Below are 16,913 nucleotides of genomic sequence, written 5' to 3' on the forward strand. Positions count from 1 at the left end.
TATAGAACAAACACTGAGCATTTCTGCTTAGGATGTGCTTCAACATTCACCCCAAGACAAGAACTTAGCACAAGTGGAAGGGAACAATTTATTGCCTGGCTGGTGTTATGGAGCATTTGAAAAGATAAGATTTGCCTCATTTAACCGAAACTTGCACTTAGCTAACATAAAGCCCCACCTCATGCAATTAGGTACAGCCATGCAGGGAGCCTGAATGTCAGATCACTCCCACAGTCTCCATCTTTGCATGGTATTATCTTGAAAAAATAATTTGACCTTCTTGTGATTTAATATCTATTTATCTTTTCTTTGTTTGTGTGGGACACCATCCCAGGCAAACCCAGGCTGTCTCTGCAGCCTCTCACTAAACCACTTTAAAATACTTAGGCATTAATATGCATATCCACATCTCTCTTGGAGAGTGAGCCTTGACCCTTTGAGACTGGACAGCTGGGCTTGTTCTCCCACATTTATAAACCATCTCATGGGATTTTTTCAGTCATTACTAGATAGTCTTGTGTCTTATCAGAGGATGTGACTCACCTTCCAGTGATGCTTTGCCACTGCTTTGGGTACCAGCTATGTTGTTGGCATGAGAGATCTGGATTGCTCACATACCAAAGGAAGAATCCCAGGTGTGAGGGAGAGCTGAGACAAAGGCTCAGAAAAGAAATGGAGCCACTGACATTTGTACAGATCTCTGTGCACAAGATGGCCAATTAGCTAATAACTGTCTCGCCTTCCCATCAGAATGTGGTAAAAGCAATCACAGTAAAGTGCTCATTGACAGCCGACCCAATGAATGCAGCTGACCCACTGATAAACAGTGCACTCTCAAATGTCAGGGTCATAAAACATGGTTTACCTCGCCTGAAAGCCCTAATGGCTGTTAGAGCAGTAAAGCCTCATTCAGAGATGGCAAATCCCTCACTTTTTTTTCTATCACAGTTCTGTTCTTCTGGTCTTCAGTTTGCAGCCTGAACAGCTCCAAACAGTGCATGCCCACAGACCATGACCTGCAGCTGTGACTGCAGTCCTACTGTGGCTTTGCTATAGCTGCTTCACATAGGAATACCATGGAAGATGGATCTAGCCATCATCACAGCTGTTATTGCCCATATAGGCTTGATTAAAGCTAATAACACTGTGCCTACATCTGGTGAAAATGATATAATTTTCTGGGTAATATCAGTCATACTGCTGCACAGGCACACTTGTCCTTACTTGTGCAATGAACTCATGCATTGTGCAGTGCCTTGCAATGTACGGCTGTACTAGACGGAATAATCAATGAACAAAAATTATACGTAAAGAACACTTTGATTTTCTCCATCGGGTTATCAGATCATTTTCAGAAAAGCAAACCTATGATGTGGCATACCCATCTAGCTATATTCCATTTGCTCTGTTGCTGGGAAAGCGCTATTAAATATAGAGCCTGAAATTCCATTACGAATAGGGATCCCAGTTATCTGTTTGAAGGCAAACTGTGGGAAAACACCACTAGAGGTCACTCAAAATTAATTGTTACCTAATTAGCACAACTTGACCCTAAATTTTAAGATATTCAACCCCTTTGGTGTTTAAAGCATTTTCAACTTTGACTATTCAGCTAACCGTGATGAAACTCAGAATAGCTGGAGACAGAAAATATTTTCAGTTCTCCCCTCTTCTGACTCCTTGCAAGGTTCCTAAATCAGCTTTGCACTTGCCTCTGGCAGTGGCAAATTGTTCGTTCCTCTGCAATGAGCTTAGTGATGCTTGCAGTGATGAACCTCTAAAAGTGTTGGATTTAGAGACATTCAGCCCAAACTGCGTTATCTTAAATATCTGGTCACCCATTTTGAAAATTGGACCAAAATGAATCGCACAAGTGAGGGAATATATAAGAAAAAGAAGTCTTTAATGCTTCCAGGATAGTAATTCTTTTTTGTTTTGTAAATTTATAACCACTGCTGCAGAGAAGAAAAAGTACATCTTTTTATAACAATTGTTTGACTAACTAAAAGAAGTGAAAAGCAAAGTTTAAGCTTGATTAATGGGTATGTGTTGAAATATCTCTGCATGTATTTAATTAAAAGCAGATGTTCTATTTGCAGGGCTTTTTCCATAATCTGTGGTAATGATGATAGCAATTTATTTGCCAAACACAACAGGAAAAGGAATATCTAATTATTATGTTCTATAAGATTAAGGCCACCAACTGCTGGTATACATGCATACATCACCTGAAATATGTAATCAAGCACTCAGGGAACCGAGTCCTCCCATTGCTTAGTAGATAATTCATGGTCATTCACAGACCAGAGTGAGGAGTCATTCACTTCAAATGCGGCTCAGTGTAGGAAAATTCTTGCGTAACGAAGCTCCCATGAATGATGCTCTACCAGAAATGACATGCTCTTATTTCATTTCTCATTTCAGGTTACTGACGGTGCTCTTCTCATCCCCGCCCCTTGCACTCAATTTAATTGACAAAGGGGGGATTAGCTAGTCAGCTTATCAATATGTATGAACATGACAACCGTAAAGAATATGGCATTTTCTTGAGAAATCATTTAATAGCCTCACAAGAGCAGCCAGAAAGGGTATGCAGCATGTGTGCAGCTGAGGAAAAAAACAACTTCAAAGCACTGTAACATTACCAAGAAATTTATCAGAGGCTCCAGTATCCTAATTGCTTCATCAAGGTGATAAATAAATAAATAGATCATCAGCATCTGAAAAGTTATACGGCTTCTTTCTCCACTTTCATGAGAGATAAATCTTGCAGGGGTAGAAAGACAGTTAGCCACAAAAGAGCATACTCATAGTCTCAACTAATGGAATTTGGATATAGTTATATATATATACATTTAAAACGTGAGCCATCCTCTAAATTTCTGCACAGGAAGTTGGTGAATTAAAATAAAATAATTCTGCATTTATTCTCTCCCTTAAAATCTGTAACTACTGAATAATAAGACATACTGTTTCAAAGTGTTCAGTTTTCCCAGGCTTCCTTCATCTGCACATACCGTCCTAGGAACAAAAACGTTCTGGTTGCTCTCTGAGGTAACACTTAGTTGGATGTGGACCATTTCATGGCATCCACAAAGATTTAAGCTATATTTAAAATAATCAAGAAATCTTCAAACAAGGCATATTGTTCATGCCTTCCCCTTTCTAAAAGGGGATGGATAAAGAAGAATAAGTCTTGTTTGACAAAAAAAAAAAAAAGAAAGAAAAAAAAAGAAAAAAAAATCTTATTAGAGCCTCTCCTTCAGAAAAACTCTGCTACTAGAACTCTTACTCTAGAATGAGAAAAAGTGTTACTGAGTATAATTACCTATTCCCCAACATGCTCAGCAATGCTTACTGAATTGTCAGCACGCAACAAAACATATTTTATAAGTCAAGGGTCAATATGATAATGAGCAGCCAAAGTTTTAAGGGTGACGTGGAGAAATGGAGGAAGGGACTTGCATTTATTTCAAAAAAAAAAAAATGGCTCTAATTTAGGGTAAAAAGCCTACATCAAAGGAAAAACAGAGTTAATACAAGAGACCAATAGTTGAAGAGTCTTACCAGAGAAAATAAAAATCAGGTGGGCTCAGCCAGAGAAATTTCCATTCATTTGCAAGGAAAATTACAGCTTTTGATATGCAAATAGTTATAGAACTGCAAAAGTCTTGAAGATCAGCTACCTAAAGCTAGAAGTTGCCACAGCTGTTTTGCCAAAGAGCAATTTTTGATAATTATATATCCCTTGTTCCCTGATCAGTCTATACTTCTACTCATTGTTACACTAGTAACTATTGTGAAATATTCTCAGTTGGGACAAATTATTTCCTATATCCTTTACTGTCCAAGAAAAAAAAAAAAAGAAAAAAAAAAAAGGTGACCTAGCAGTAAAGAAAAGTTCCTAGCAACATTTCTACCCAGCTTAATCAGCTGCCGCAATTTTCAAGGGCTTCTTCTTCCCCCTACAAACTTGCCTTTCATTCTGTATTCTTCATCATCAAAAAGCTGATTTCCAATTTATGACATCTTCTAAATCCCAACCACATGAGCCTCCTTCTCTCAATCCCCTGTACAGACTTAACCCAATAATTAGAAAGTAGGGGGAAAAATAAACAAACAAAAAATCTATTTTCTTGTAGAAAAATGTGCACAGAGGTTTTTTACCAGATATATGCATTGGATAATGCAGTCTTTAGTGACACAATTTTTCATCAATCTTTTATTTTAAAAGCATTGAATGCTAAAGAATAAATACAGACTTTCTACAAAGGGCTAAAATCTTCACAGAGGTGTAAAATTACTACATATACTGAGGGGTTTAGGTGTTCTGATTTTTGCAATAATCCAGTAAATGCTCAAGTTTTGCTTCAAAATTACTATTGATAGCTAGAGGATATAAAACAATTCTGATGTATTAGCAAAATTATTAAGCAGAAGTCACAGAAGGCATTATAATTGAATGTATGGAGATAATGAACATGTGAACTCATTAGGCATAAGTCTTTTATTTTAAAATAATACATAAACTGGTAGAGCAATTCTCTAAAACATATAAAAATAGGCACAATTCATTTAAAATGGATCTGTTGATCCAGTCTAAAATCATAGATTGAACATGATAGCCAATATATGTGATACTAAAAATATCCTATGTTACTGAATTTATACTCTTTTCACAAACTCTGCTATGGTAATTTCTGTTGCTTATATCTTGATTTTCTTGGGGAACATTGTAACCAGAACTGCTCTGAGCTTATTATATTTTTGTGTTCTTCCTGGAGAAGAGGTTCAAATGTACAAAGGAATTCTGTCTTTTAAAGAATTGCTTTTGACAGAAATCTATTAAATGAACCAATTAACAGAACATGTTTCCTAGCTAAGCTGAAATATGATATAAGAAGACAGCTAGAAGTAACACAGCTGTAGGAAATCAGTGTAGCAAAACTCAATATCAAAATGCAAAACCTTAAAAAAAGGTCTCTCAGATAGCTGTTTGGACCTATTCAGCCTTGCCCTCGTGTACTGTGAAGCACTGAGAGGTGTGTGCCTGAGTGGCCTGGCCAAGATCACTTGTGTGTGGTAGAGGGCAAGGAATATTGCTGACATCCTCACTTACCTTCTGGGTTGTTTTCAGTGAAGACAACAAACTAATTCTGGATGTGTTTTTTTTAACCCTTTAGAAACTGATGCTGGCCAGTATATTTTGTCTCATAATTTTATGGTTCCATTTCTGTTCTTTATATCAGTTTGGTCTCCATCTTCTGTAGCAATTAAAATCCTTTAACCTTTAACCTTTAACCAGAAAGGGATTGTTCTGAGAGGGTGCACTGTGATCACTACTTTTTCTAGTGTCACTCCAAGAGGAATACAGGATTTTTGGCCAAGTTGTTCATGCTGGTTGCAGTGGAGAGGTCCTGGAAGTGCCTGTTTTTTGCCTCCAGATTTCTTTTGCCATCACACATGGTAAATCCTGGAACTGCTGCTCTTTGGAAGCTGTCCCAGACAGTGCACACAATGAAGACTGGGAGTCACACACTGGAATCAAAACCTTACAGTTAGCGACAAACAGTAGAATATGGTAAGAAAAGAGGTGCTTGGCTAATATTATCTGGTAATGTGAAGCTCACTACAGATTAGAAGGCCTAAATGTGTCCAGAAAAGAAGCCATAAAATTGGATTATATTGGTGTGAGACATGAAGGATTAGTGAAGAGGCAGCCTGACAGTGATGCTTTGTTAGTTAGATACATTCAAAGATCTTGACCAAGAACTGTGTGTTTGTAAATAAAAGGAGTAATTTAGAGCTAAGTCATTAAGAATGGCTTTGGGCATTTCTCAGTGCATAGACGTTTCTTCAATATCTGTGAACATATTAGCAGGTATTCGCTAGGTGTTGTGTAAGGGTTACAGGTGGTACTACAAAGTAGGTAACCTGTAAAAATCATACCACAGGCCAAAACCTCCCCAGATCTGGGCAAGAGAGCCGGGTGTGTGCAAAGCATACAGGTCTCCTGACCTGCCTGATGCTGGTGCTCAGGCAGCTCACAGGGAGGCAGGGCCCTGGATCAAGAGACTGATCCAGAACTGTGGAGCCTAAGCAAATACATCCCATAATTTGTTATCTCTGAATTAAAGTTTTTGTAGTCATTAAGATGATAATATGCATCACCTGCAGGTGTGCCGTAAAGACACACCTGCAGGTGTGTCTTTTTCTTTTTCACATTCTTTGTAACATATCTTCCTTCATCTTTTGCACAATTCTTTCCCCAGACCTGGAAGTCTGAATGGGAATGGCAATTTGCTCCTTTCCCGGCTAATTGGATCTACAGCATAGAAATTTCACAAGAGAAAAATGATGAGCTGGCTGCTCCACATCTGCTCTGTTTATCTTCTTTTTTTTTTTTGGCATTTATTCTGTCTAGTCTGCTCTGTTAAACTGCCACTCATCTCCTGGGGACACTTTCTCTACTTGACAGCTAGTAGGACCATCTGACTTCCAGTCATCTCCAGTGTGTGCTTTCAGGTCCTGGGGCTGAGACACACCATCTGGAAGCTGGACCTGTGGACGAGGTGGCTGCTCAATAAGTGCTGTGCAGTTATGGACCTCTTCATTATCATCGTGGCAGCTGTTTCTGACCTTGGAGAGGTTCACAGCTAGCGAAGAAGTGTTGCCCTCCTTTTGCTGACCTATTTCCTCTCCTTGCTCTGGAGGAGCTGATGGCTCAATTGCCTCTGTCTCACTTTAATCAATTCCGTTTATTTAAGGATCTTAAGTCACCTCATATGAAAACCTCGGTGATGGAGGTATCACATGGCTTTCCTTATTAGCCTTCATGTCAGATTTTGGCACTTCTTTCTGTACTGGTGAGTATGGGCTCCTACAACTCCCAGAATGCAGAAGCTTTATAAGAAAAATACTGGACATAATAATTTCCTTTTACTTTCAGTGATTCTGAAAATAGGCCAGAACTGACAATTCTGAGGCAGAGAGATTTGAAGCTCCTAAATTTTTTGCCTTTTTTTTTTTTTTTTTTTTTTTTAGTTATCTTATACTGAAGCAGTGGATGCTACTTTTGTTGCAGGAAACATTATGAGAACATTATAAGGGTTAGGAACTTAGCTAGGCCTGAGAACAATTAGAAGCCCTGCTCTTTTGTACTGCTCTATCATACCGTATTTCTTTCTCATTTTTATTTGTCTCATTAAAATGCTAACTTATATAATTGCCTCATTCCTATAAATTTGCAAGGCAATAAATGGAATTAGAAAGCTTTTGCTCACATGCCTCAGAAACACTTAAATTATATAAAAATATACGCACATCAGACATGCCTCTCATGCACCTAAAGTGATATGTAGCCACATTCAATTAATGCACTGTAAGCTGCTAAAGCTCCAAAATGTAGTAAAAATGCAGAGCACAAAGGAAAAACAAAGCAGCCTCTTTAAAAAGCTGTGCATATCATTGGTGAGGGCTGGTTTGCATTAGTGCCTTTCAGTTCTTTGACTGATTTGTTTCTTAGGTGTAACAGCTGCCTACAGGTTGTACCTACATAAGCGAATCCAATGTGACACGAAGCCAGAACATTGCAGTAGGTTGCGTCTTGTACTAATAAATATTCAAGTATACAACCTAAGTACTTCTTCTTCAGCATCAGATCCTTCTCCTGCAACTGGCAAAAAACAACTTGCAAATTTATTTCCAAAAAGAAAAATAAAAAAGGATGTTGATAAGCTTGTGCTAATGAGTCATATCTTTTAATATTCCTTTGTTTCTTATTAAAATTCCAGAAACTTGTCATGTATTTTTTTTTCTTTTGTCCCTGCATTTATAGGTCAACAATGAGGGAATGGAAAAAAAACAAACAAACAAACAAACAAAAAAAAAAAACAGGCCATATGCCACAATTCAAGATTCTTTTCTTGACAAAGCCCAAGTCTGCCAGCCTTTCCGGGATGGATTGTCTTTCTCCTCTCTTCCCCCATTTGGTGTCAAGAGAGACTTACCCAGCTCAGACCCCAGTGATGCCCACTAGCAAAATGTCCTAGATCCAAACAGCAATGCCAAGATATTTTATAAGCTTTCCTTATCCAATCAGTTCAGTGACTCTGGAACAAGCAATCACAGCTTTACCAGAAACCCTGAAAATAATATTTGTATAGTTCACACGACAAACAGGCATGGGCAGAATGCATTTAGAAAACCAGACAATGTTAATTGCTTCCAGAAGTGTCTAGAGATTACTTTACCTGAAAATATTTGATTTTTTTGATGAAACCTCATATATTGTGGCACACAGACAGCAAGGCAAACATTTCATTCATTTCCTCTCTGGATTTTGAAATTAATCACAAAGGGAAGTAAAATTCAGCCAGTATCCAAAAAAAAACCACAACTACATATGATTTCAGGAGTTCATTTTTAAACTCCCTACCCAGCTGTGTTGGCTTATCTGTGTGGACATCCTTCACATTCAGTAAAGTCAGAAATTTGGGATTTCTTTCACCTACATGTAGAATCTCAAATGCTTAGCTCTATTGGGGAATTTCTTGTTCATAAATTAGCAATTCAGGGAAAAAAAAAAAAAAAAAAAAAGGAAGGAAAGGAGGAAAGGGAGGTGCAATGGGGAAGAAGTGGCTCCATATTTTCTTCTAGAAACATTCTCCATCCTCATTTCCAGAGTGAGATTCGTCTTTGGATTCTGTGGATATTTTATCTGAGTTAGGATGAAGTATGGGGTGTAAAAGTCATTGTATCACTTGCTGTAAATATTCTTTTCTTCCTGTCAAGAAGCTCTTCAATCAGAAAAAAAAAAATCCTAAAGACATTTCTTGAGTTGCAAGGTCTTTACTGATAAGAAAGAAGAATAAAATAAAGCAATGACTTTCGTGCCACAGGCCTTTATCCATCTTTATTTAATACACCAGAAAATTTCCACTGCTTCAGTTGGAACAAGAGTTGCGTTAGGCCTCACTATGGGTTTTAATTTCCTTTTTCTGGAATACCCATTTATTTTTATCAACTGGTAGAAGAAAATTAACAAATGAAAATATATGTTCCCATTTCTGAACTCCAGTGTGGAGTTAGCTTGGGGAAGGCTTTAAAACAGATGCTATCAAGAATCTGTGGAAAACAAACAAACAAACAAACAAGCATTTAAAATTCATAGTTCCTGTGTTTATGAAAGATGAGTCCATTCTATTTCATTATAAACTAGAAGGGATTTTTTTCACTGTAATCCCAGAAGTAAACAGGAAACAAGAAGATGCAACAGCGATCCAGAATAACTGCTTGGGAGCTGTGATTTTGTGTAGTATAATTAATGCTGCAGACATAAAGTAGACAAGGAAATACAAGTAAGAAAAATGCAGGAAATGTATTCTACAGAAATATACCTGCACTTTAACAGAACTCATATTTGACTTTCTAAATATTTTCTCAGCTTTCCCACAAGGCTTACTTAGCTAATTAGTTTACCCTGAGAATTTCCCTCACATTTTAGGTGGGAACTATCTACACATCTAAAATCTTGTGAATACTACTTTTCTTCTACATCACATTGCACATGGGGATACTTGGGGATGTATATGTATATTTCTGCCTTTCCCCACCTATGTGGGGAAAGGCAGAAATATGTTCCCCATAGTGTTCCCCACATAGGTGGGGAAAGGCAGAAATAACACTAAACTTCAGCCTTGAGCAGTGCAGAAGTCTAGTGTTGTCTTCCATAATGCATACAGAATACATCCCAGCACTTCAGAAATGGAAGTTTATAAGTAAATACGAGATTGGATTGAATTTGGTCAATCCATGAAGTCGGGTTACTTTACTGAAGGACTGTCATTTTGGAGGGTGATTTATGAGCTTTGAATATATTGCCCTCAATGTTTTCAAATGCATGCCTCTGTCCGTGCTGTCTGAGATCCCTCCCAGCTGTTTCAAAAGGGCAGCTATTATCATCTGCAGGCAAGATTGTTTTGCACCACAGCAAATATTAGAAGGACCCCTGTGTAATAATTTATAGCATGTGTGGATCTTAGAATTGTAGCTGATTTTTCAAAGTAGGCCGCAATATATTCTGGGCATCACACATTTTTTTCATCATTACTCATGTTTCTCCATCTCAGCAAATCAAAATAAATACAAAAGGGCTCCTAGTATGTTAGTAGTGAGCACTGTATCTGACATGTTCTGAATGTAGGTTTAGAAGACAAAAAAGGCAAAATAATTGTTGTGCTACAAAACACGAACTCACAGTCAATAGTCCATGAAGAAGTAATTTATGTAGACATATCGACATTGCAAATTTTCAATGTCCTCTTTAAAAAGACACTTTTCTGAATTGCCTTCATTTGTGAATGACAGAGGTCTCTGATTCCCAAGAAAATGCAAAAGGACCTTGAAATAAAATGATGCCATAATGGCTTGCAGTGATACACTCCTCCCAAGTTTTCAGGACAATTATATGCTTATTACTTTGGAAGAGTTAGAAAACAAGCAAGCTGCAGCTTTTAATGAAGCTTTCATAGCAGTGAGAAGAACTATGAAAAAAGCATTTAAAGCAGCTCATCTCCTTCTCTATTCAGGCTCTCTTTCATTTCCAGAGGCAGTTGCGATGAGAAATTGGATGCTATCCAGTTTGGATTTATAAGGAAGCAGAAAAGGAGATAATGGCGGAAGTATGTGCTTTTTTCCCCAATGTAAATTCAGATCATCTTTAACATTTGATCAGATTTTGAGGAACATGAGACAAAAAAGCAGCAGATATTTCCAATCATACACTTTAAGAATTCTAAAGAGCTTTGCAGAGTCTCCCTGCATCCAGAGTTGCTGCAGACGTTCCTTTTATTATTTTCCTTTTATTATTTTTGGGGAAGATAGAGAACATAACCATCTACTTAGCTTGGCTATCTGATTATAAAAACCTGACTCAGAGCATCTAAAAGTTATGCTTACAATGCACAGACATACATCGCAGTCCTTTGTACTGTCATGCTGCTATCCTAACAAGCTAGAAATATGTATGTGAGCGGGGAAGACATTTCAGGATCAGAAGAACAGGCAGTTAACAATAAATTACTGAGACTGATTTCTTTGTCAGTCCACAAAAGCTAAACCTGACCCCAATGGAGATATATTTTATGATAAGGAAGTGATTTTCTTACCCTTTTATGACACCATTTTTATTACCACTATTATTCACAATTCTCTAATTAGAGAGCACAACATTGTTACACAGGCTTCACTCCTTGATTCAGATGCAAACACACATTACAGTCATCCTGCTCAGGTGTGTTAGTGTAACCCAGGCCAAGCAATGCTCCTTTCCTTTTCAGGTGTTCTGTACAGTGGCAAGTAGGCCACACTATTTTTATACAATTTTCCCTTGCCTGCTCTAACCCCGTGACCTTATGTGCTCACTTGAAAATAAATGGTCAGGCTGAACAATCTACTCATTTGTTTTTCTCTTTGAAAAAGCTTATCAGAAACTTGCAAACAAACCTTATTTCTAAAAATATACACCCATTGTGTGAAAAAAAGTTACAAATCTTGATGTATGTACAATTTTTCAGGCTCTAGTACTTGTATCCAGGAACTTACCTTAGCCTTTCCTGCCCTCCAATACATAGCCTGCCTTTGTATGGTAACATGAAATTATTACTGATGGCTGAAAAATGCAGCCACAGCTGTGTAGATGCCTAAAACTTAAACAAAGGGAATTTAACTTTGAAAATGGTATTGGTTGTAGTTTTGTCTATCTGTTTTCATAAGCATTTATTTTCATAGCTGAATATAATGCCTGAACTTGAACAGAACCAAATATGAAACATTTCTGTCATCCACAAAAGTTTCTGGACAACTATGAAGAAGTCTCATCATGCAGCAAACTATAAATACCAGGGAGGGTACAAACTGCTCCAAATCTTCCTTTTCCAGACCTTGAAGAGTCATAATTCTTTGGTATTTTGAGGGATGTTGTGAATCAATTCCCTACTCAGGGTTTCATTTTAAATACCCAATACAGCCCTAAATGCCAACTGTGGAAATGGTTCCTCTGTTTTTTTATTTATTTATTTTTTCCATCTGAAGTCTGTATATATTTCACTGCTCAGAAGTCAATGAAGGGGTTTTATGGCAGGTCTAGTAAAGTGCAGTTCTCCAATTACAACCTAGCTGTAAAATATACAGTAGAGTTTTTTCCCTTTTACTTCCAGGCAATGAGTTTTGGTCATGTCAGTTAAACCCACCTAAAAGAAGGAGAAAGAAAGAGAGAAATGACTGTTCAGTGAACCTCAGGAGAGTTATGAAGTTATACAACCTCAGAAGGATTTTAGGCAGTTTTATACTGCCTGGCTCAGCTCATATTTATATCATCTGTCTCAGCGCCTGGAATGAACTAAGCTATGTGCTTGATAGAGAAAAGTACCTGTACTGACTGATGTATCTAAGAAATCCACTTTGGACATGGCTGGATGAACCAGAAAAGAGGATGATAGCTGCACAAACCTTGCAATGATATATTTCAAGTAAGCAAGAACTAGATAATACTTAAAAAAAAAAAAAAAAAAAAAAGTACATGAAGGAAAACAAAGAATCACTAAAGAGGTAAGATTTTTTTTAAAAGTTAAACACTTCCTTGTAAACTTAGTTATGTCTAAATTACTGCTTGGACTTGGAGGAGGAAAACCTGCAGCAATCTGGAGAGTTGTACTGCAAATGTAACTGATATTCCAGATTAAACCATAAGCATATTCAGTGTAATTTTCTGGATTTTGACTATGTGAGACACTGAAAAAGTCTTCCAGGAACCTGATGATACTCTGCAGTGTAATATTTTGCCTGTGAAGATAAATCTACAGTTTCACCTGATAAGATTTTTCATCTTGTTTTGAACAGCATAATTTACCATACTCAGCTTGCTGTATTGCATTCATATACATGTACAGAAGAACTGGATTGATTATCTTCAACTTTCCTGCCACTTTTTTTTTTTTTTTTTTTTTCTTTTCTTTTCTGGTGCTCAGGGAGAATTGAACTGGAAAGCTTTGGCTGGGAACTTGTTTTGGAACACCCCAAAAAGGAAAGAGATATATGGCTGCTTTATAATTAGTAAAGTAGTGCAGCAATATATGAAGCAGTTCTAATATTTCAGAGAAGCCAAAGAAATTTAATCAATAATAGATTGATTTGGGTTGGGAGGGACCTTAAAGCCCACCCAGTGCCCCGCTTCTACCAGCCCAGGCTGCCCAAATCTCATCCAGCCTTGGGTGCTGCCAGGGATGAGGCAGCCACAGCTTCCTGGGGCAGTCTGTCTTCAAGTTTAATAGGATAAAAAGGACCTATACATTTAGGAGTTGAACTTTACTAAGCACCTTCTAAACTGCAGCACAGGCAGGTACTACATTTATTGATATTATTCATATTTCTTGAGCAACATCTGCTCTGGAGATTCATTTCAGAGGTAGCGTCATAACATCGGAGGACCTGACCTTACTGGCATTGATTCTTTCCTCAAGTAAGAGATAGTGACAGAGGAAACAACAGGACCATAGGCTGAAGAAGAGGAGAATTCACACACCAATTACTCTCTGTATTATCTTGTTGCTGTAGCTCCTTGGTCAGAGATAAGACACTCATTCAAAGTGCTTTACAAACACATGAAAAAGGTGGTCTCTGTCCAAAGCAGCTTACATTAAAATTCTCCAAATAGATAACATGATTTATCTTTTCAAAATTAATGCAGTTATCCACATCTCCCTAAGCCTGGGTAAATCCCATATGACCTTACTGTGTCAAAGAAATAGAAGAAATGAAAGGCTTCAGAAAGAAAATCACATCTTTACTGGAATGAGGCACACTTGCCTCTCTTCACAAAGATGCTCTCAATTCTTCCTTGCAGTTGAGAGATAACAACTTGGGATGGTGTACCAGGGACCCATATTCAGGCTAGGAGCTAGTCCATGTTTGATCCGTTATCAGAAGACTGGATGCCTTTTCTCCCAGGCCAATTATATAAGATGAATCTTTTCTGCAAGCAAGGATAACCCATACTCACTCAGTGTGTAATAAGTGGTGCTGGAGTAAAGTGCATTTGATGTTAAAATTCTGGGACTGAAGTGGTTCCCAGTAGAGCCCAAAGTGTGCACAAGGATGGCTGAGAAGAAAATGTCTTTTCTTTGCAAAGATATTATGCATGGATCACTGTATAGTTATCGTGTTATTGAATTAGCAAGGTGCTTTTATAGTTAAATCATTATCACTGACTGTCCTAAACCTTAAATTATTTAAAATATAATAAGTTTTATTACTTCATTGTCATTTATTTCAGCTTATCTTGTTATTCTACTGAAAAACTGTGGAGAAAGCACAAGTATTTTCAAATGTTTTTAAGAATTTTGACTCTTTAAATATAAATTCAGATGAAGTTACAAGCACGTCCTTAAGAATATTAAAAGTTTTAAGAAGTTGCTGATGGATTTATGCTTATGGAGATGAAAACAAACATTTAAATCTTTTATGGAAAATGTTTTAAACTGAATTAGCTGTGGGAGAAATTGTGCCACAAGTTTCCTCAGTGTAAATTTGGAGTAGCTTTATCAGCAGGCTGCTGAATGAAAACAAATTGGAACAGAAAGTTTGGGTTGTGCCTCGGTTTGGTTCACACTGGACAGGTTGTGAATCTAGTAGCTTTGGCAGAACCCTTTTAAAGAAGCAAAATAAGCAAATGTTATGGAGTCACTTGTTTGGCTAATTGATTACTGTATTTCATAAATCTTCAAGGATCAATTGTCTTCATATAATTAAATAAATCATTTTAATTTGCCTATGTCTATGAATTCCTGGAAATTATTTTCCCACTCCACAATAGCAGACTGTGCTTGCACAAAATATTCCTGCAGAAACATATCTGCAAGGGCAGAGTACAGCACATTTATATCTTGTAGGTGTGGCTTCACCCATGCAGTGACATTTCATAGATCAAACACACTCAGGAGTGCTTTCTTTATGCACAGTACAGGTTATATATAGTCAGAGATAACATTTATAAAGGCTATAACATGACAGAGTATATAACAGACTACATTGTGGCCTTCTTAATCATCTGGTGATGTAATGAATGGAGACCACAGAACCTACCCCATAAATTTTGTATGCAAATCATCTCAGCTTGCTACTTGGGAGATAATGTGAAGAGACTTTTGAGGTCTGGAAAATCTTGTATACAGACATCCTTAGATGTGCATAAATCAGGAGCAAATGCAGCTTCTGGGAACTAACGCTGATTCTTGCATCTAGCTTGTATCTCAGAAGCTTCCTGTTTTCCAACTGGATATGGTGCCCAGGTCTCTCCTGGATGGTCAGTGCCTCTGTGTGTGCCTTGGCACAGTGGGCATCGCAGCTCCCATCTCAGCTTGGGTCTCCTGTGGCAGTGATACAGATACATGATCTTGGACAAAGCACTTGATTTTTCCTTGCTTTCTTTTCTCCCTGATACACTTTCTGCCAGGCTGATTAGAAGAAACTTCCTATTTCTCCATTGAGCTTTGGCTGTAGATTTTGCAATGCAGGTAGGGACTTAGAATCATTTTCCAGGTGTAATACCTGTAATACCTGCCAAACATCAACAACCAATAAAACAACGAAGCAAAACCAAACAGAGAAACCAAAGCTAGTTCAAAGCTGGAAGAGGCTGTGATCTTTCAAGAAGTAAAGACATCTTCCAGTTCGTAACATTGTGTGCTGCTGTGGCTACATCACTCTTGACAGATGAGCAACTACTGCAGCAACCGGAAGGTGGTGGGAACAAGAAAGATCCTGCTCAGCTCAGAGACAGGCACCTGAGCTCTGAGTGTGGGAACACATATGAGGGAGAAAGAAGACCCATTTTAAAGTAAAAATGCATTTTGAAATGGTCCAGGGAGAAGGAAAGCAGCAGAGTCAGGACAGGCAGTTTCCTGGATTTCAGCATGTTGCTCTGGGTGCTCACTTGATATTTCTCTTGAAAGAAAGTTTAGTTAGATTTGGATATGTGTGTTGTTTTTTTTCTTTCTTTTTTTTTTTTTTTTCTCTGACCATTCATTTTTCCCAAGTCACTTCTCTGAACACCAGTTTGCGCACCATCAGAGCCGAGTCCAATGAGCTTCCTACCAAGGCCAGCTAAGCCTTCTGAGCTCTGGATGGAAACCCTGGGTACACAGGACACCTAAACCTGCACAGTGCATTTTGATCATTTTCCTCTCATTTTTGTTCAGTCTTATTAATTCTAAATCCCTCTTCCTTTGTCTTTTAAATGCTATTTGTACCATTTTATCATTGCTCTTCATTTTTCCTGTCCATAAAAAACAATAAAATATTAATGTGGCATAAAAAATCTGTCTGTGCTGGTAGTCTCCTGAAACTATTGATGATTCCATGAATAAAACATGAATCTTTATTTTGCTTGTAGTATATCAGATTTCATGTGTTTATTATATTTTCTGTGAAGTAAGCTTGTCCAACAGAGCCTTTGTTTGTTTGCCTGCTTTTATTTTAGGTACCCTTGATTTATTAACCTTTAGAAAAGGTAATGTCTGATATGGCCTTACATGAAACCATGAAACATGTAACTTTCATTTGGATAAATTTTGTAGTCTATTTCATCTAGAAAAAGAAAGGAAACAAACAAACAAACAAACAAAAAAAAAAAAACCAGCAGTAAAAACACCTTTTTTTTCATCCTTGTGATGTTGAGCTACATCTTCCAGTACTACCTTGGCCTAAGAAAGTATTTTAAATATGAGAGATGTTCAATATAAAAACAACCACCCCCCAGTTCCCTCCTCCCCCCCAAACTGGGGTAATATAAAAGGAATGCTATTTAATTTGGAAAATATTGCTTTCTTTACCAATCTTAATCAACATCTTTATTC

The 16,913-nt window shown here is 37.6% G+C and overlaps 1 long non-coding RNA gene across 2 annotated transcripts in view; it reads left to right on the forward strand.

Annotated features, from left to right (window-relative positions):
• LOC119717734 (uncharacterized) overlaps window positions 1-16,913 on the forward strand; it is an 89,697-nt gene that overhangs the window by 46,054 nt on the left and 26,730 nt on the right. Inside the window, exon 4 of one of the 2 annotated variants that reach the window (XR_005267864.2) lies at window positions 12,219-16,293. The exons of the other annotated variant lie outside the window; for it this stretch is intronic. This is a non-coding gene — a long non-coding RNA (uncharacterized lncRNA). Of the gene's footprint in view, window positions 1-12,218; window positions 16,294-16,913 lie in introns of those variants that run through there. 2 annotated transcript variants of the gene reach the window in all.

The sequence above is a fragment of the Anas platyrhynchos genome, chromosome 9, assembly GCF_047663525.1.
Source record: "Anas platyrhynchos isolate ZD024472 breed Pekin duck chromosome 9, IASCAAS_PekinDuck_T2T, whole genome shotgun sequence".
NCBI lineage: Eukaryota > Metazoa > Chordata > Aves > Anseriformes > Anatidae > Anas > Anas platyrhynchos.